The sequence below is a fragment of the Triticum aestivum genome, chromosome 4A (genome assembly GCF_018294505.1).
Source record: "Triticum aestivum cultivar Chinese Spring chromosome 4A, IWGSC CS RefSeq v2.1, whole genome shotgun sequence".
Lineage (NCBI taxonomy): Eukaryota > Viridiplantae > Streptophyta > Magnoliopsida > Poales > Poaceae > Triticum > Triticum aestivum.
The window spans coordinates 742,612,549-742,624,894 of NC_057803.1; the positions used below are offsets into that span (position 1 = coordinate 742,612,549).

Genomic DNA, 12,346 nt, shown 5'->3' on the forward strand with positions numbered 1-12,346 from the left:
AACGAACGGGCATCTTGCTAGTTAAGATTCTAAATTTCATTCATTTTTTTGTGGAGAATTGTTTTTTGAATTTTATTTTGATATAATTTTTTGAAAATTATTTTTAACGTGAATGAAAATTTCGTGATTAAAAGAGTTCTGACCCCACCGAAATATAAAAAATTTCGTGCCCGGAATATATGGTCTGTAATGCTAATAAAAAGAATATGGGCTTCAAATATCCTTAAGAATTAGCAAATGGGTTGTAAATTATTGAAAATAATGGATAATGGGATGTATGCTGTTTTCCACAGATTTGGAGGCTGACTTCTGGGCCTACTAGGTTGACGATGACGCTGTCCTAAAATATTTTTGACGCGTACGCAAGGCTTTGTCAACTTAGTCAACACACATCAGTGACTGTTGGATGTCCATCCAACGGCCGCCATGCTTCTTCAATCTCTGATCTTCCTGCTCCAGCCGCCCAAACCAGCGTCGGCGGGACTGCCTGCTCCCTCCTCCCGTGGCTGGTTGTGCTGCCGCCAGGACATCCCTCTAACCACCCACACATCCTGTTATTTTCCGGCGACGTCAGCCTCACCCCGCAGCCGACCAGTCAGCGCTCGTACTCCCCTCAGCGTGGGCATCCGCTGCGGTGGCTTCGTCGGCTCCGGGTGGTTCTCTTCCTGGGCCTCGCCCTCGTCCACGGCATTTGTGCTCTCGGTGCGGCGAGGTCAACATGGTCAACAAACAACAACCATCGGAAGAGGCTGACAGTAGGGGCCCACACAGGGAAATGCCTCCTTATTATGTGCAAAATAATGATTCCTCCATTTTATAGCTGGGACCCACCGGAAGGGCCCCTGTATTTCGCAAAAAAATGTTCCCCCCGCTGTCAGCTCGAACCCACCGGAAATGCCTCCTTATTACGCACAAAAAAATGAATACTCCCCCTGCTAGCTGGGACTCACCTTGGGGGAGGCTGACTTGTGGGCTACTAAGTTGAGGGGACAGAGGGCTTTGTCAACTTAGTCAATATGAACGATTCTAGCTCCAGTGACCGTACGATGTCCATCCAAGGGCCGTAGTGCTTCTTCAACCTCTGGTCTTCGTGCTCTAGCCGCCCAAAGCAGCGCTGGTCGTGCCGCATGCTCCTGCCTCCCGTGGCCGGCTGTGATGCCGCGGAGGCCTCACCGCCCCCTACTACTCCCACCGCTGGCCAGGCCATCCCTCTACTCACCCACACCCCCTGTTTTTTGGCGGCGGCGACAGCCTCACACCGCAGCCGAACCAGTGAACCCTCGTACTCCTCTTCGCGTGGGCATCCACTGTTGTGTCTTCCCCGGCTCTGCGTCGTCCCCTTCCTAGGCCTCGCCGTCGTCCACCGCCGTGGTGCTCTCGGCGCGGCGTGGTCAATGTGGTCAACGACCGACTTCCATCAGAAGAGTACTATACGTGGAGAGGCTGACAGCTGGGTCCACGGCAGCCGCAAGGAAGTGCCTCCTTATTACGCGCAAAATAATTATTCCTCCACCTGACAGCGGGGATCCACCGGACGGGCCACCATATTTCACGAAAATGATTCGCCCCCTGACTGTTGGGACCCACCAGCTACATCTTCACACGCAAGGAAGTGCGTCCGGGAAAAAAAACGATTCGCCCCCCTGACTGCTGGGACCCACCATCTACATCTTCGCACGCAAGGAAGTGCCTGATAGTCGGTACCCACCTGGTCGAAGCGTACGTAGCGTTGACATTCTAGTCGCGAACGTGTACGTACATACTGGTGGATGTAGAGGCGCGCACGTGTCGTAGAAGAGACGCACACGTGTCATAGTAGAGGCGCGCATGTAGCATGTACACGTACGTACAACAGCCAGTGTGCAAGAAAAAAAGTACGACCACGTATATGTACATACAGGCGGGGTCTCGAACGCCTACTCACGCATACGTATGGCCAGGGCTCATGTACATGGCTGTTTTGGAACGGGGAAACAGTGTCGTCGTCGTGTTCATGGGGAGCCAACCGGCTGGGTCGGAACGGAATGCATCGTCGTGTTCATCGGGAGGGCTTGGATGGAACAGGCAATGGAAACAAGGCCTGGCATACCGGAGAACAGAGGAAACGGCCTTGTGTTCGACCGGCCACGTTCGAAACGGGATCCTGTTCATCGGGAGGGGTCTGGCGTACTGCACAACGTAGGAAATGGACCTCCTACGGTCGAAACGGGGGTCCTGTTGATCGGGAGGGGTATGGTGTACCGCAAAACGGACGAAACGAACTTGTGTTGGAGCGCTACGGTCGAAACGGGGGTCCTGTTCATCGGGAGGGGTGTGGCGTACCGCAAAACAGGACTCCACGGGATATTGTTCATCTCCACCGTCGACCTCCTCCAACCTCCACGGGCTACTGTTCAGCCACCGTCGACCTCCTCCAGCCTCCACCTGTGACTGTTCATCCACGGGCTTCTGTTCGTCCAGCCTCCATCGCGCGCTACTCCACCACTACTGTTCAACCACCCCTCTCCACGGGCTCCTGTTCAACCACCCCTCCACGGGCTACTGTTCATCCACCCCTCCACCATCTATTGTTCATCCAGCCCTCCACGGGGTCGTCCTGTTCATCCAGCCCTCCACGGGGTCCTGTTCATCCAGCCCCAACCGGCCCGATCAATCGGGGTCCTGTTCATCTAGAAGCAACGCCACGGGGTCTGTTCATCCACCCCCACCGCTCACTGTTCATCCACCCCCCCGCCCCCGCAATGCTCACTGTTCATCCAGAGGCAGCATCGATCGGCTCCAGTTAGCAGCAGTAGCGAAGGAATAGCTCGATCGCTCGGGTTCCATTAGAGCCCAACGCCTCGCTCGGGTTCAGTTAGAACCAACGCGCATACAAGCGCGTACGTGTACGAGAGAAACGCGCATCGCTCGGCCCCCGACCACCCACCGTAACCGGGAACTCGCCGAAATTTTCCTCGCCCTCGCTTCTACCACGGTTTTTTCCGTCATGGACGGCCCAAAGAATGTCATGCAGTTGTATCTCCAGCCCGCCCAGGACAAAAAGCCCATTTTCTTTCATGATTTTTTTCATAGAAGTAGGAGCCCACCACATCTATGATGATACCGGGTTTTGTCACAATTATCATCATAGAAGTGTCATAAGTATGACAGAAAAAAATGCGTTCGGTCCAAAATGTCACGGATGTGTCTTTTTTTTGTAGTGCATTCTCGATGTTTCGTCCACGGAGGCAGACCGACTGCGTGTTTGGGGTGAGGTAGGAGGCCCCATCCCGAGCAGGGTCACTCGGGAGGAGGTTATTGCGTTTGGAGGGATTCCGGATCCGGTCTCTGAGGGGCGATGGTTGAGCTGCCATCTCCAGGATCATCCGGAGGTTGACGACATACAACAGCGGTGCGCCATGAGGGCGGCCAAGCTTCGTGACGTTGAGGTCACTACTGGTATGTCGGTTAATACCTCTAATTCCATTTTGCATTTTTCTAATGATGAGATTATTAATAATGCAAACCAATTAGGAGTTTCACTAGGTAGTAATGATAGTGAAATTTCAAATTCCGTCAATGATATCCTAGATTTAGAGGCAGAGCGGGCTTTAGAGATGATTCATAACTTAGATGCGGTTAAACCCATGAACGATTCCGATTTTAAAGCTTTGGGGGTAAGGGTTCTCAATAATGTTTGTGCAGATCTTGTACCACCTCTACCGGAGTCTGAGGAGGAGGATGATACATCTGAGAATGTCGTGGTTAGACCTTCTAAGCCTGGTTGTAAGGACCGGATGGAGTGTCATAACAAACCTAAATGCAAGTGGAAGTGGAAGATATACCCGGCTTCCGCAGTGCGTAGGAGTGCTAGGATCCATACGGCTAAAAAATTCATGACGAAATATGGAAGGAATCTTTTGGGATAGCAGAGGTCTGAAAGACTTGGCTAAAAGAAGGTTTCTTGCTTGAACAAGATGAAGGAACGATTTTAGGGTAGGAGAACCTAAAATTATACATTACCGAGTATTACAAGCAGTTGTTTGGGCCTCCAGAGGAGAACTGTGTCTCTCTGGATGAGTCTAGGATTGAGGATGTTCCTCAACTTACTGTTGTTGAGAATGATATTTTGGCTACTCCTTTTCCGGAGAAAGAGGTGTTTGAGGCCATCTCGCAGATGAAAGATAATAAGGCTCCCGGCCCGGATGGTTTTCCGGCAGATTTTTATAAGAAGTGCTGGCATATTATTAAGGGGGGTTTGTTGTCGTTGTTCCATGATTTATTCTCTGGACAGCTTCAACTTTTTCAACTGAATTTTGGAACTATAACACTACTTCCTAAGAAAACAGAGGCGGTGAGAATTAAGCAATTCAGGCCTATCTGTCTTCTTAATGTTAGTTTCAAAAAAATTACCAAGGTCGGGACTAATAGGCTCACGCAGATTGCGCATTCTGTGGTGTAGCATTCCCAAACTGCTTTCATGCCGGATAGGAACATCCTTGAAGGGGTTCTGGTCCTTCATGAAACGCTCCACGAGATTCACATGAAAAAACTAGATGGGGTTGTTTTCAAGGTGGATTTCGAGAAAGCATACGATAAAGTCAAATGGCCTTTCCTTCAACAGGCCTTACACATGAAGGGTTTTGATGAAGTCTGGCGACGCCAGGTAGAATCTTTCACACAAAAAGGGAGTGTTGGAATTAAAGTGAATGATGACATAGGTCATTATTTCTAGACACACAAGGGCCTGAGACAAGGTGATCCAATGTCTCCTATTCTGTTCAACATTGTGGTTGATATGTTGGCAATTTTGATAGGTAGGGCAAAGGAGGCAGGTCAGGTGGGTGGCTTGGTGCCTCATCTAGTTGATGGAGGTGTGACCATCCTGCAGTACGCTGATGATACGATCATATTTATGGAGCAGGACTTGGCAAAAACAAAAAATACGAAGCTGGTATTATGCTTATTTGAACAATTGACCAGATTGAAGATTAAATTTCATAAAAGCGAGTTTTTCTGTTTTGGTAGAGCCAATGAGGAACAAGAGGCTTATAGGCAATTGTTTGGATGTGAATTGGGGACTTTACCTTTCATGTACTTAGGTATACCCATTCACCATCGTAAGCTGACAAACAGAGAATGAAAGTGTATCGAGGATCGGTTTGAGAAGAAACTAAGTTGCTGGAAGGGCAAACTCATGTCATACGGAGGCCGATTGATACTTATTAATTCGGTACTCACGAGTATGGCTATGTTTCTCTTGTCCTTCTTCGAAGTACCAGTTGGTGTTAGGAAAAGGCTGGATTTCTATCGATCCCGATTCTTCTGGCAGAGTGATGAACTAAAGAGAAAATACAGACTCGCCAAATGGGATATCATCTGTAGGCCAAAGGACCAGGGGGGCCTTGGCGTTGAGAATCTTGAAGTCAAGAACATATGTCTTCTCAGTAAGTGGATGTATAAGTTGTCTGTTGAGACTTAGGCCACGTGGGTGCAGATTCTCTGTAGTAAGTATCTGCAGTCCAAAACTTTGTCCTAGGTGACAGTGAGACTGACTGACTCGCCTTTTTGGAAGGAGCTTCTGAGAGTCAAAGCAGCCTTCTTTAATAGGACAAAGTTTATAGTTCGTAATGGTACTACCATGCGCTTCTAGGAGGATACTTGGCTTGGTGAAATGCCGCTGGCGCTTTAGTATCCGTCCCTGTATAGTATTGTTCAACGACGTGATGCCTTTGTTGCAACGATAATGCAGTCCATTCCCCTTAATATTCAATTTAGGAGGACGCTTGTTGGCTACCGGTGGGAAGCGTGGCTTCATTTGGTGAGTAGATTGATGGAGGTTCAGCTAGCTCATCAGTCTGATCAGTTGTGCTGGAAGCTTACTAGGTATGGACAGTTCATAGTTAAATCGATGTATATCGATGTCATCAACTCTAGCGCCATTCCTAGTTCCAAATATGTTTGGAAAGTCAAAGTTCCTTTGAAAATTAAAGTGTTTATGTGGTTTGTACATAAACAAGTCATATTAACAAAGGATAACTTGGTAAAGTGCAACTGGACATGATCTACTAGGTGTAGTTTTTGTGATCGGGATGAAACTATCAAGCACCTTTTCTTTGTTTGCCCGCTGGCCAAAGTTTTGTGGCAGACGGTGCACATTGCCTTTAACATTTCTCCTCCGAATTCTGTCAGTACGTTATTTAGAATGTGGCTTGTTGGGATAGAGTCCGAAACAGCTAGACACATTCGCGTAGGAGTATGTGCTTTGTTGTGGGCAATTTGGAACTGCAGAACTGATTTGGCTTTTAACAGAACAACAAATATTCATTTTTTGCAGGTTTTATTCCGAGCCACTGCACTGATCCGTATGTGCTCGTTACTCACTCCGACGGAGCCCAGAGAGCGTTTGGTTACTGGATCTATCCGATGGGAGATGGTAGCATGGGATATCTTCAACCGGTTTAGATGGCGGTCATGTAATAGGATAGGGCAATTAGTTTTCCTATCTTTGTTATGCTAGCCGGTTGTGGCTTCTTGGCTCTTTTGTTTTTGGCGTTGTGGCTCTTTGTGAGCTTGCCGTTACTTTATTTTCAGACTTTAAGACTTTGTTGAACCTATTTGCTTTCTATAAAGGTGGTTGTATGCATCCTCCAGATGCAGAGGCCGGGGAGTCCCCCCTTTTCAAAAAAAAAACAATTGAAGTGGCGAGACCTGACATAGCCAATGCAGCTCCATCCTTGACAAACACATGCATGCATGCAATTGGAATCAAACACACCAATTGTTGAAGAAACCACTTACTGCATCCTTGTCGCCCCATGTCTTTGTATTGTATGAGCTCCATGTGTTGGGGATGTACACGGAACGGAAGGGTATTTCTCAACTTCCCAATGGTGGAGAACGCGGTTGCAGGGCATGGTGGCGTGGTGTGGCAGCTTGGATGTGGTGGCGATGTGGCGGTCATGAAGCTGTCGTGTGGTGCGGCAGCCCCACCGATGGCGACTTTTTGTTCTTGTTCACAATGTTACAATGCCGTCTCTTTTGCCGAGCATATGAACTTGGCAAATCATCTGTGCCAAGTGGCAACAACGCTGCCTCTCCGCTTTGTTCCGTTTGGTCTTTTTTTTATGTTGTGTACTGGCTTTTGACACTCAGCAAATGCGCAACCAAAAAAAATACTCGGCAAGGAGCCCTTTGCTGGAAGTGTGTATGCCAATTGTAAACTTCGGCAAAGCCTTTTCAAAGTGTTTTTCATCCTTATTTGGCACTAAACTAACAATTTGATTCCAGTAGTGATACGTCGGGCACTAAACAATACACATCAACTCTATAAGTCAGGTTCTAATTACTGACGTGGCAACCAACAACATGTTACAAAACTATAAGCCAAAAGTTGACAGTGAGCACCAGTGTCAATGTCAGGCACAAAATACCTGCATATTTCATCATATTAAAACTAGCTTATCTTTCTAGTTTGATATGAATCATATCACTACCTGCATATTTCGTCATGCTAAAACTACCTTACCTTTCTTGTTTGATATGAATCATATCACTACTAGAAAACCATATGAAACCATAAACTGAGCCAATAGAAGAAATAATCTGCATTACTTGTATATATCTTCGAGCTAGAATCTAATGTTCGATGCGTACGGAACAAAAAATATGCATGATTTCTAGGCCAGTTATTCCAAAAACCACATGAAATGGTACTTCATTGTACCCATCTTATTATTGTTTATAAGCAACTAGTGGAGCTTGCTGCAGCCCCAGGTGATAGGAAGCAGCTCATGGCTTGCGAATCTTATAATGTCCATAAGGATCTATAAGGAGGCATCCAACACAGGATGTGAATGGATTATTCATTAATAATTATTAAGAAATAGCAGGAGCTCTGTCTTGTATACAAGCATTCATATGTAGCTAATTGCGAAACAATAGCTACGGGGCATAAGGGTAAGGAAGAAAACAAATTACCACATAGGCTATGTAATCACAAGGAAAGAAACAACAATGTACTAGCCAGATGAACATTCATGACCAGCAGGCAGGGATGACAATGCCGGTTTGGAGATAATCAAGATGATCACTAGGTGATCGTTCAACTGTTGAGAACACCTTGAGTACTTGTTGCATCGTTGGACGGTGTGATGGATCAGGCTCTATGCACCGGACAGTGACAACGATCAGTTGAAACATCTCACCCGCGATCTCAGCTCGCGGGAGTGGGAGCCGTGTGTCCAGTAAATTCTGAAGTAATGTAGTTTTTTCGACAATGGGTGAAAGGAAATCACCTGGATGATGTCCCATGAACAACTCTAGAACCAGCACTCCGAAGCTATAAATATCACACTTCTCGGTCACCCTTGTTGTGTATGCAAGCTCTGAAGAAATATCAACATTTGAGAGTCAGTTTTGCTACATCTATCATCTAAGTACATTGATCAATAAAAACTCTTCTAGTATGTTTATCTAAAAGTACCAACATAGTGATATAATTTTACCTGGGGCAAGATATCCTTTTGTCCCGGCAAGATTTGTGTAGTTTGACCCATTCACATCTAGTATTTTTGCTAGACCAAAATTTGAGATGCAAGCTTTAAATTCCCGATCAAGCAAAACATTGTTGCTCTTTATATCTCTGTGGACTATCGGTGCAAAGCAACCGTGATGCATGTATGACAAAGCATGAGCAACATCCCTTGCAATATTTAACCTCCTCGCCCAATCCATTTCAACTGCAGTTCCCATACAATTTGAAGTTGCTCCTAAGCTCCCTCTGTTCATGTATTCATATACAAGGAATCTTCCCTGAGTTGCAGAGCAGTAACCAAATAACTTTGCAATGTTGTGATGTCGAATGTGCACCAATGAGTGTATTTCACGGTTAAATTGCTCATTGTCTTCTGCCACATGGATCTTCTTCACTGCAAATAATTCACCTGTTGGTAACTGAGCCCTATAGACAGATCCATTCCCTCCAGATCCGATGCAAAAAAGCATCGCTGAAATTGTTTGTGGCATCAACAATTTTCCTGTACACATCTTCCCCATCAAAGTTCCAGATGGCGAACATCATGGTCTGTTGTACTTCATTTGATGTTTCTATCTCATTTTTCTTCCTTTTGCAATGCCATGTTACTAGTGTAATGACAAACACAAAAGATATAACAACTGGTATAATAACTAGTAAACTAGCATCAAACTTTTTCCCTTGTTTACTACCTCGAGGAAGGTCACAAGGGGGCAAACCTTTCACAACACCACACAATTTCTTATTATTCCTGAACCATATGATTGGAGCTTCTTCAAAAAACCTAGTATGCGGCACTGATCCTTCTAGTTTGTTGTACGACACATCCATCAATAGGAGACTGGTCATGCTTCGAAATGATGGTGGAATGCTGTCGTTCAGTGCATTGTGAGAAAGATTCAAGGCTTCAAGCATACGAAGACCGCCTAACAATCTTGGAATAGAGCCAACAATTGAATTGTCACTTAGATCCAACATACCTTGTAGGTTTACTAACATCCCAAGTTCGATAGGAATTGTACCATTCAGGTGATTGTGTGTCAACTTTAGAAAGTGAATCTTTAGGCAGTGCTCAATTGATCTTGGTATTTGTCCAGTTAGGTTGTTTGATGACAAATCTAGATACTCCAAGTTGTTCAGTGATCCAATTTCTTGTGGCATATTTCCCTGGAACAAGTTACCAGAGAGGCTCAAGTTAAACAACATCGTTACATTGCTGATTTCTCTCGGAATCTGTCCTTCAAGCTTGTTTGACGAAACATCAAGTATCCCCAGCTGAGTTAATTTCCCTATACTTGATGGTATTACTCCAGTTATATTGTTATTTGATGCACGTAACACAGTAAGTTTGTAGCACTCACCCCAAAGATGAGATAATCTGCCGAACAATTTATTTGAACTGACATCAATATAGAGAAGATTTGGATAAGCTCCCATCCCGGCGATATCTCCTTCAAGGTTATTTCGTTCAAGTCGAACCCTTACTAGGCTCTTACAACTTAGCAAGCTTGATGGTAAGGGTCCAACCAGGTTGTTGCCAGTAGCAGCCAAATGCTGTAGCTGACCTCCCACACAAAGGTTGAATGGCAAGGCGCCTGATAGGTTGTTAAAAGCGAGGTCCAACTTAATCAGACTCATTAACTTGACAATTCCTTGAGGTATAGGTCCTGACAGTTGGTTCTTGTAAAGGTACAAGAGAGTGAGGTTTGTCAAATTCCCTACGGTTATTGGGATAGAACCAGAGAGTGTGTTTTCTTGAAGAGCCAAATTCTCTAACTTCACAAGGTTACCTAATTCTTGTAGAATTTGACCAGAAAGTCTGTTCTCCCAAAGGCGTAAGAAAGTGAGCTTGGTCAAATTACATAAATTTCTTGGAATGGAACCTGAGAGTGTGTTTTTTTGAAGAGACAAACCCTCTAAGTTCACAAGGTAACCTAATTCCTGTGGAATTTTTCTGAAAAGTTTGTTGTTCCAAAGCTACAAGCTGTTGAGTTTTGTCAAATTCCCTAAGATGTCTGGGATGGAACCAGAGAGTGTGTTTTCACTAAGATCCAAGACCTCTAAGTTCACTTGGTAACCTAATTCTTGTGGAATTTGCCCTGAAAGTTCATTTTGGCAAAGGTTCAAGGTGGCGAGTTTTGTCAAACCACCGATGTTGCTTGGGATTGAGCCGGAAAGATTATTGCTTGACAGATCTAATGTAACTAAGTGAGTTAGGTGGCCTATTTCAGAAGGGATGTGACCAACTAAGTGATTGATTGACAAGTTGAGGGTCACAAGATTACTACTCATTTTATCTAATTGTGTTGAGCCTCTTATCTGGTTGCCTTGCAGGAGCAGACTTTAGAGGCCCTTGAGAATCTTGATGCCGGGAGGGATGCCCCCGGAGAGCTGGTTGTGAGAGAGGTCGAGACTTGTCAGCGTCATCAGCACTGTGAAGTTGAGCAACTCCAACGTCCCTCTAAGCTGCATCCCCCTCAAGGAGATGCCGCTGATCACGGGCCGGCGCTGGTGCACCGTGCAGCTGACGCCGTGCCAGCTGCAGAGCGCGGACGTGTTCTCCCAGGACGTCAGGGCCTGCTGACTCTGGTTGCTGAGGCTGGCTTTCCAAGCGAGGAGTGCCCTCGCTTGTACTCTGTTAGAATATAATCTTGCTTGCCCCGTCAGCATTGTACTCAAAATATCAGGCTGTCGGCAAGTGCAACGCATGAGCTAGTTGAATGCTGGAAAATATCTAGGTGCATGTCGGCGGAGCTTAGCTGTCAAGGAAGTGTACTCCCTCCGTCCGTGAATAAGTGTACATCTACTATTTGTCTTAAGTCAAAGTTTTATAATTTTGATCAACTTTTTAGAAAAGAGTAGTAGTATATATGACATCAAATTGATATATTATAAAAATACATTTCAAAAAGAGTCTAGTGATACTAATTTAGTGTCATAAATGTTGCTACTTTTTTCTATAAAGTTTGTCAAAATTTCAAAATTTTGACTTAGCACAAAAGTTAGATGTACACTTATTCGCGGATGGAGGGAATACGTGTTACTAGTAGAAAGGTGCATGCATGAGCTGGACATGCAAGCAATAAATTCTAGTATGTGGTAGGTTCCAGTGTGTGTACGTGGCTGTACACGTGCAGCTCACAGCGATCTTGTAATCCCCTATATAAGGACTAGAGTCCTTCGGTTGTAAGATAGTCAGAAAACAAGAAATAAAGCTTCCAAGTAGTACTAGTACGTGAGCTTCTCTATCACTAGTGCATGTGTGCGTGTGTTCACTGATTCAACTACATATATGTGCAGCAGCTGCATCTTCTCTCTTTGCTGCTCTCCAATTCTCTTCGCTTGATCCTGGGAAGCTAGATACCCTGTAGTCTAGCTAACATACTCCGGTGCCCGGGGTGAGTGCGTCGACCATCATCAGCAGCAGCGGTAGAAGTGCGGCGAGAGAGGCGAGCAGTTTGGGTCGCTCAGTCTTCATGACTAGCATTTTGGTTTTGATGGAAATTGCACCGGTGGTTGGCGAGAGGGGTAAATTGAGTACTTAGAGCTTGTTGGCCCAGACCCAACGCCGAGTACTTTCCGACGACGGTGATATGACCGACGACGAACGACGATGAAGCGAAGCAACGCTGGTTGAACTTGGTTCCTGCCCCAAGCGGCCAGACCTTCGAGCAATCAATTAGCAACACCGAGATAAGACTCGCACGTACACAACCTGCTGAACGATCTTTGCTTTGATCGTTACAGCGCTACTAGTAGTAACGTGCGTGTAGACGATTCGGCTGATTGCCACAGGAGCGTATCGCTCCTGGTTTGATTTGTATTACTTCA

The 12,346-nt window shown here is 45.7% G+C and overlaps 1 pseudogene; it reads right to left on the minus strand.

The window, feature by feature from the left end:
• Positions 1-8,016: 8,016 nt before the first annotated feature.
• Positions 8,017-12,002, minus strand: LOC123084518 (MDIS1-interacting receptor like kinase 2-like; annotated as a pseudogene).
• Positions 12,003-12,346: the final 344 nt, after the last annotated feature.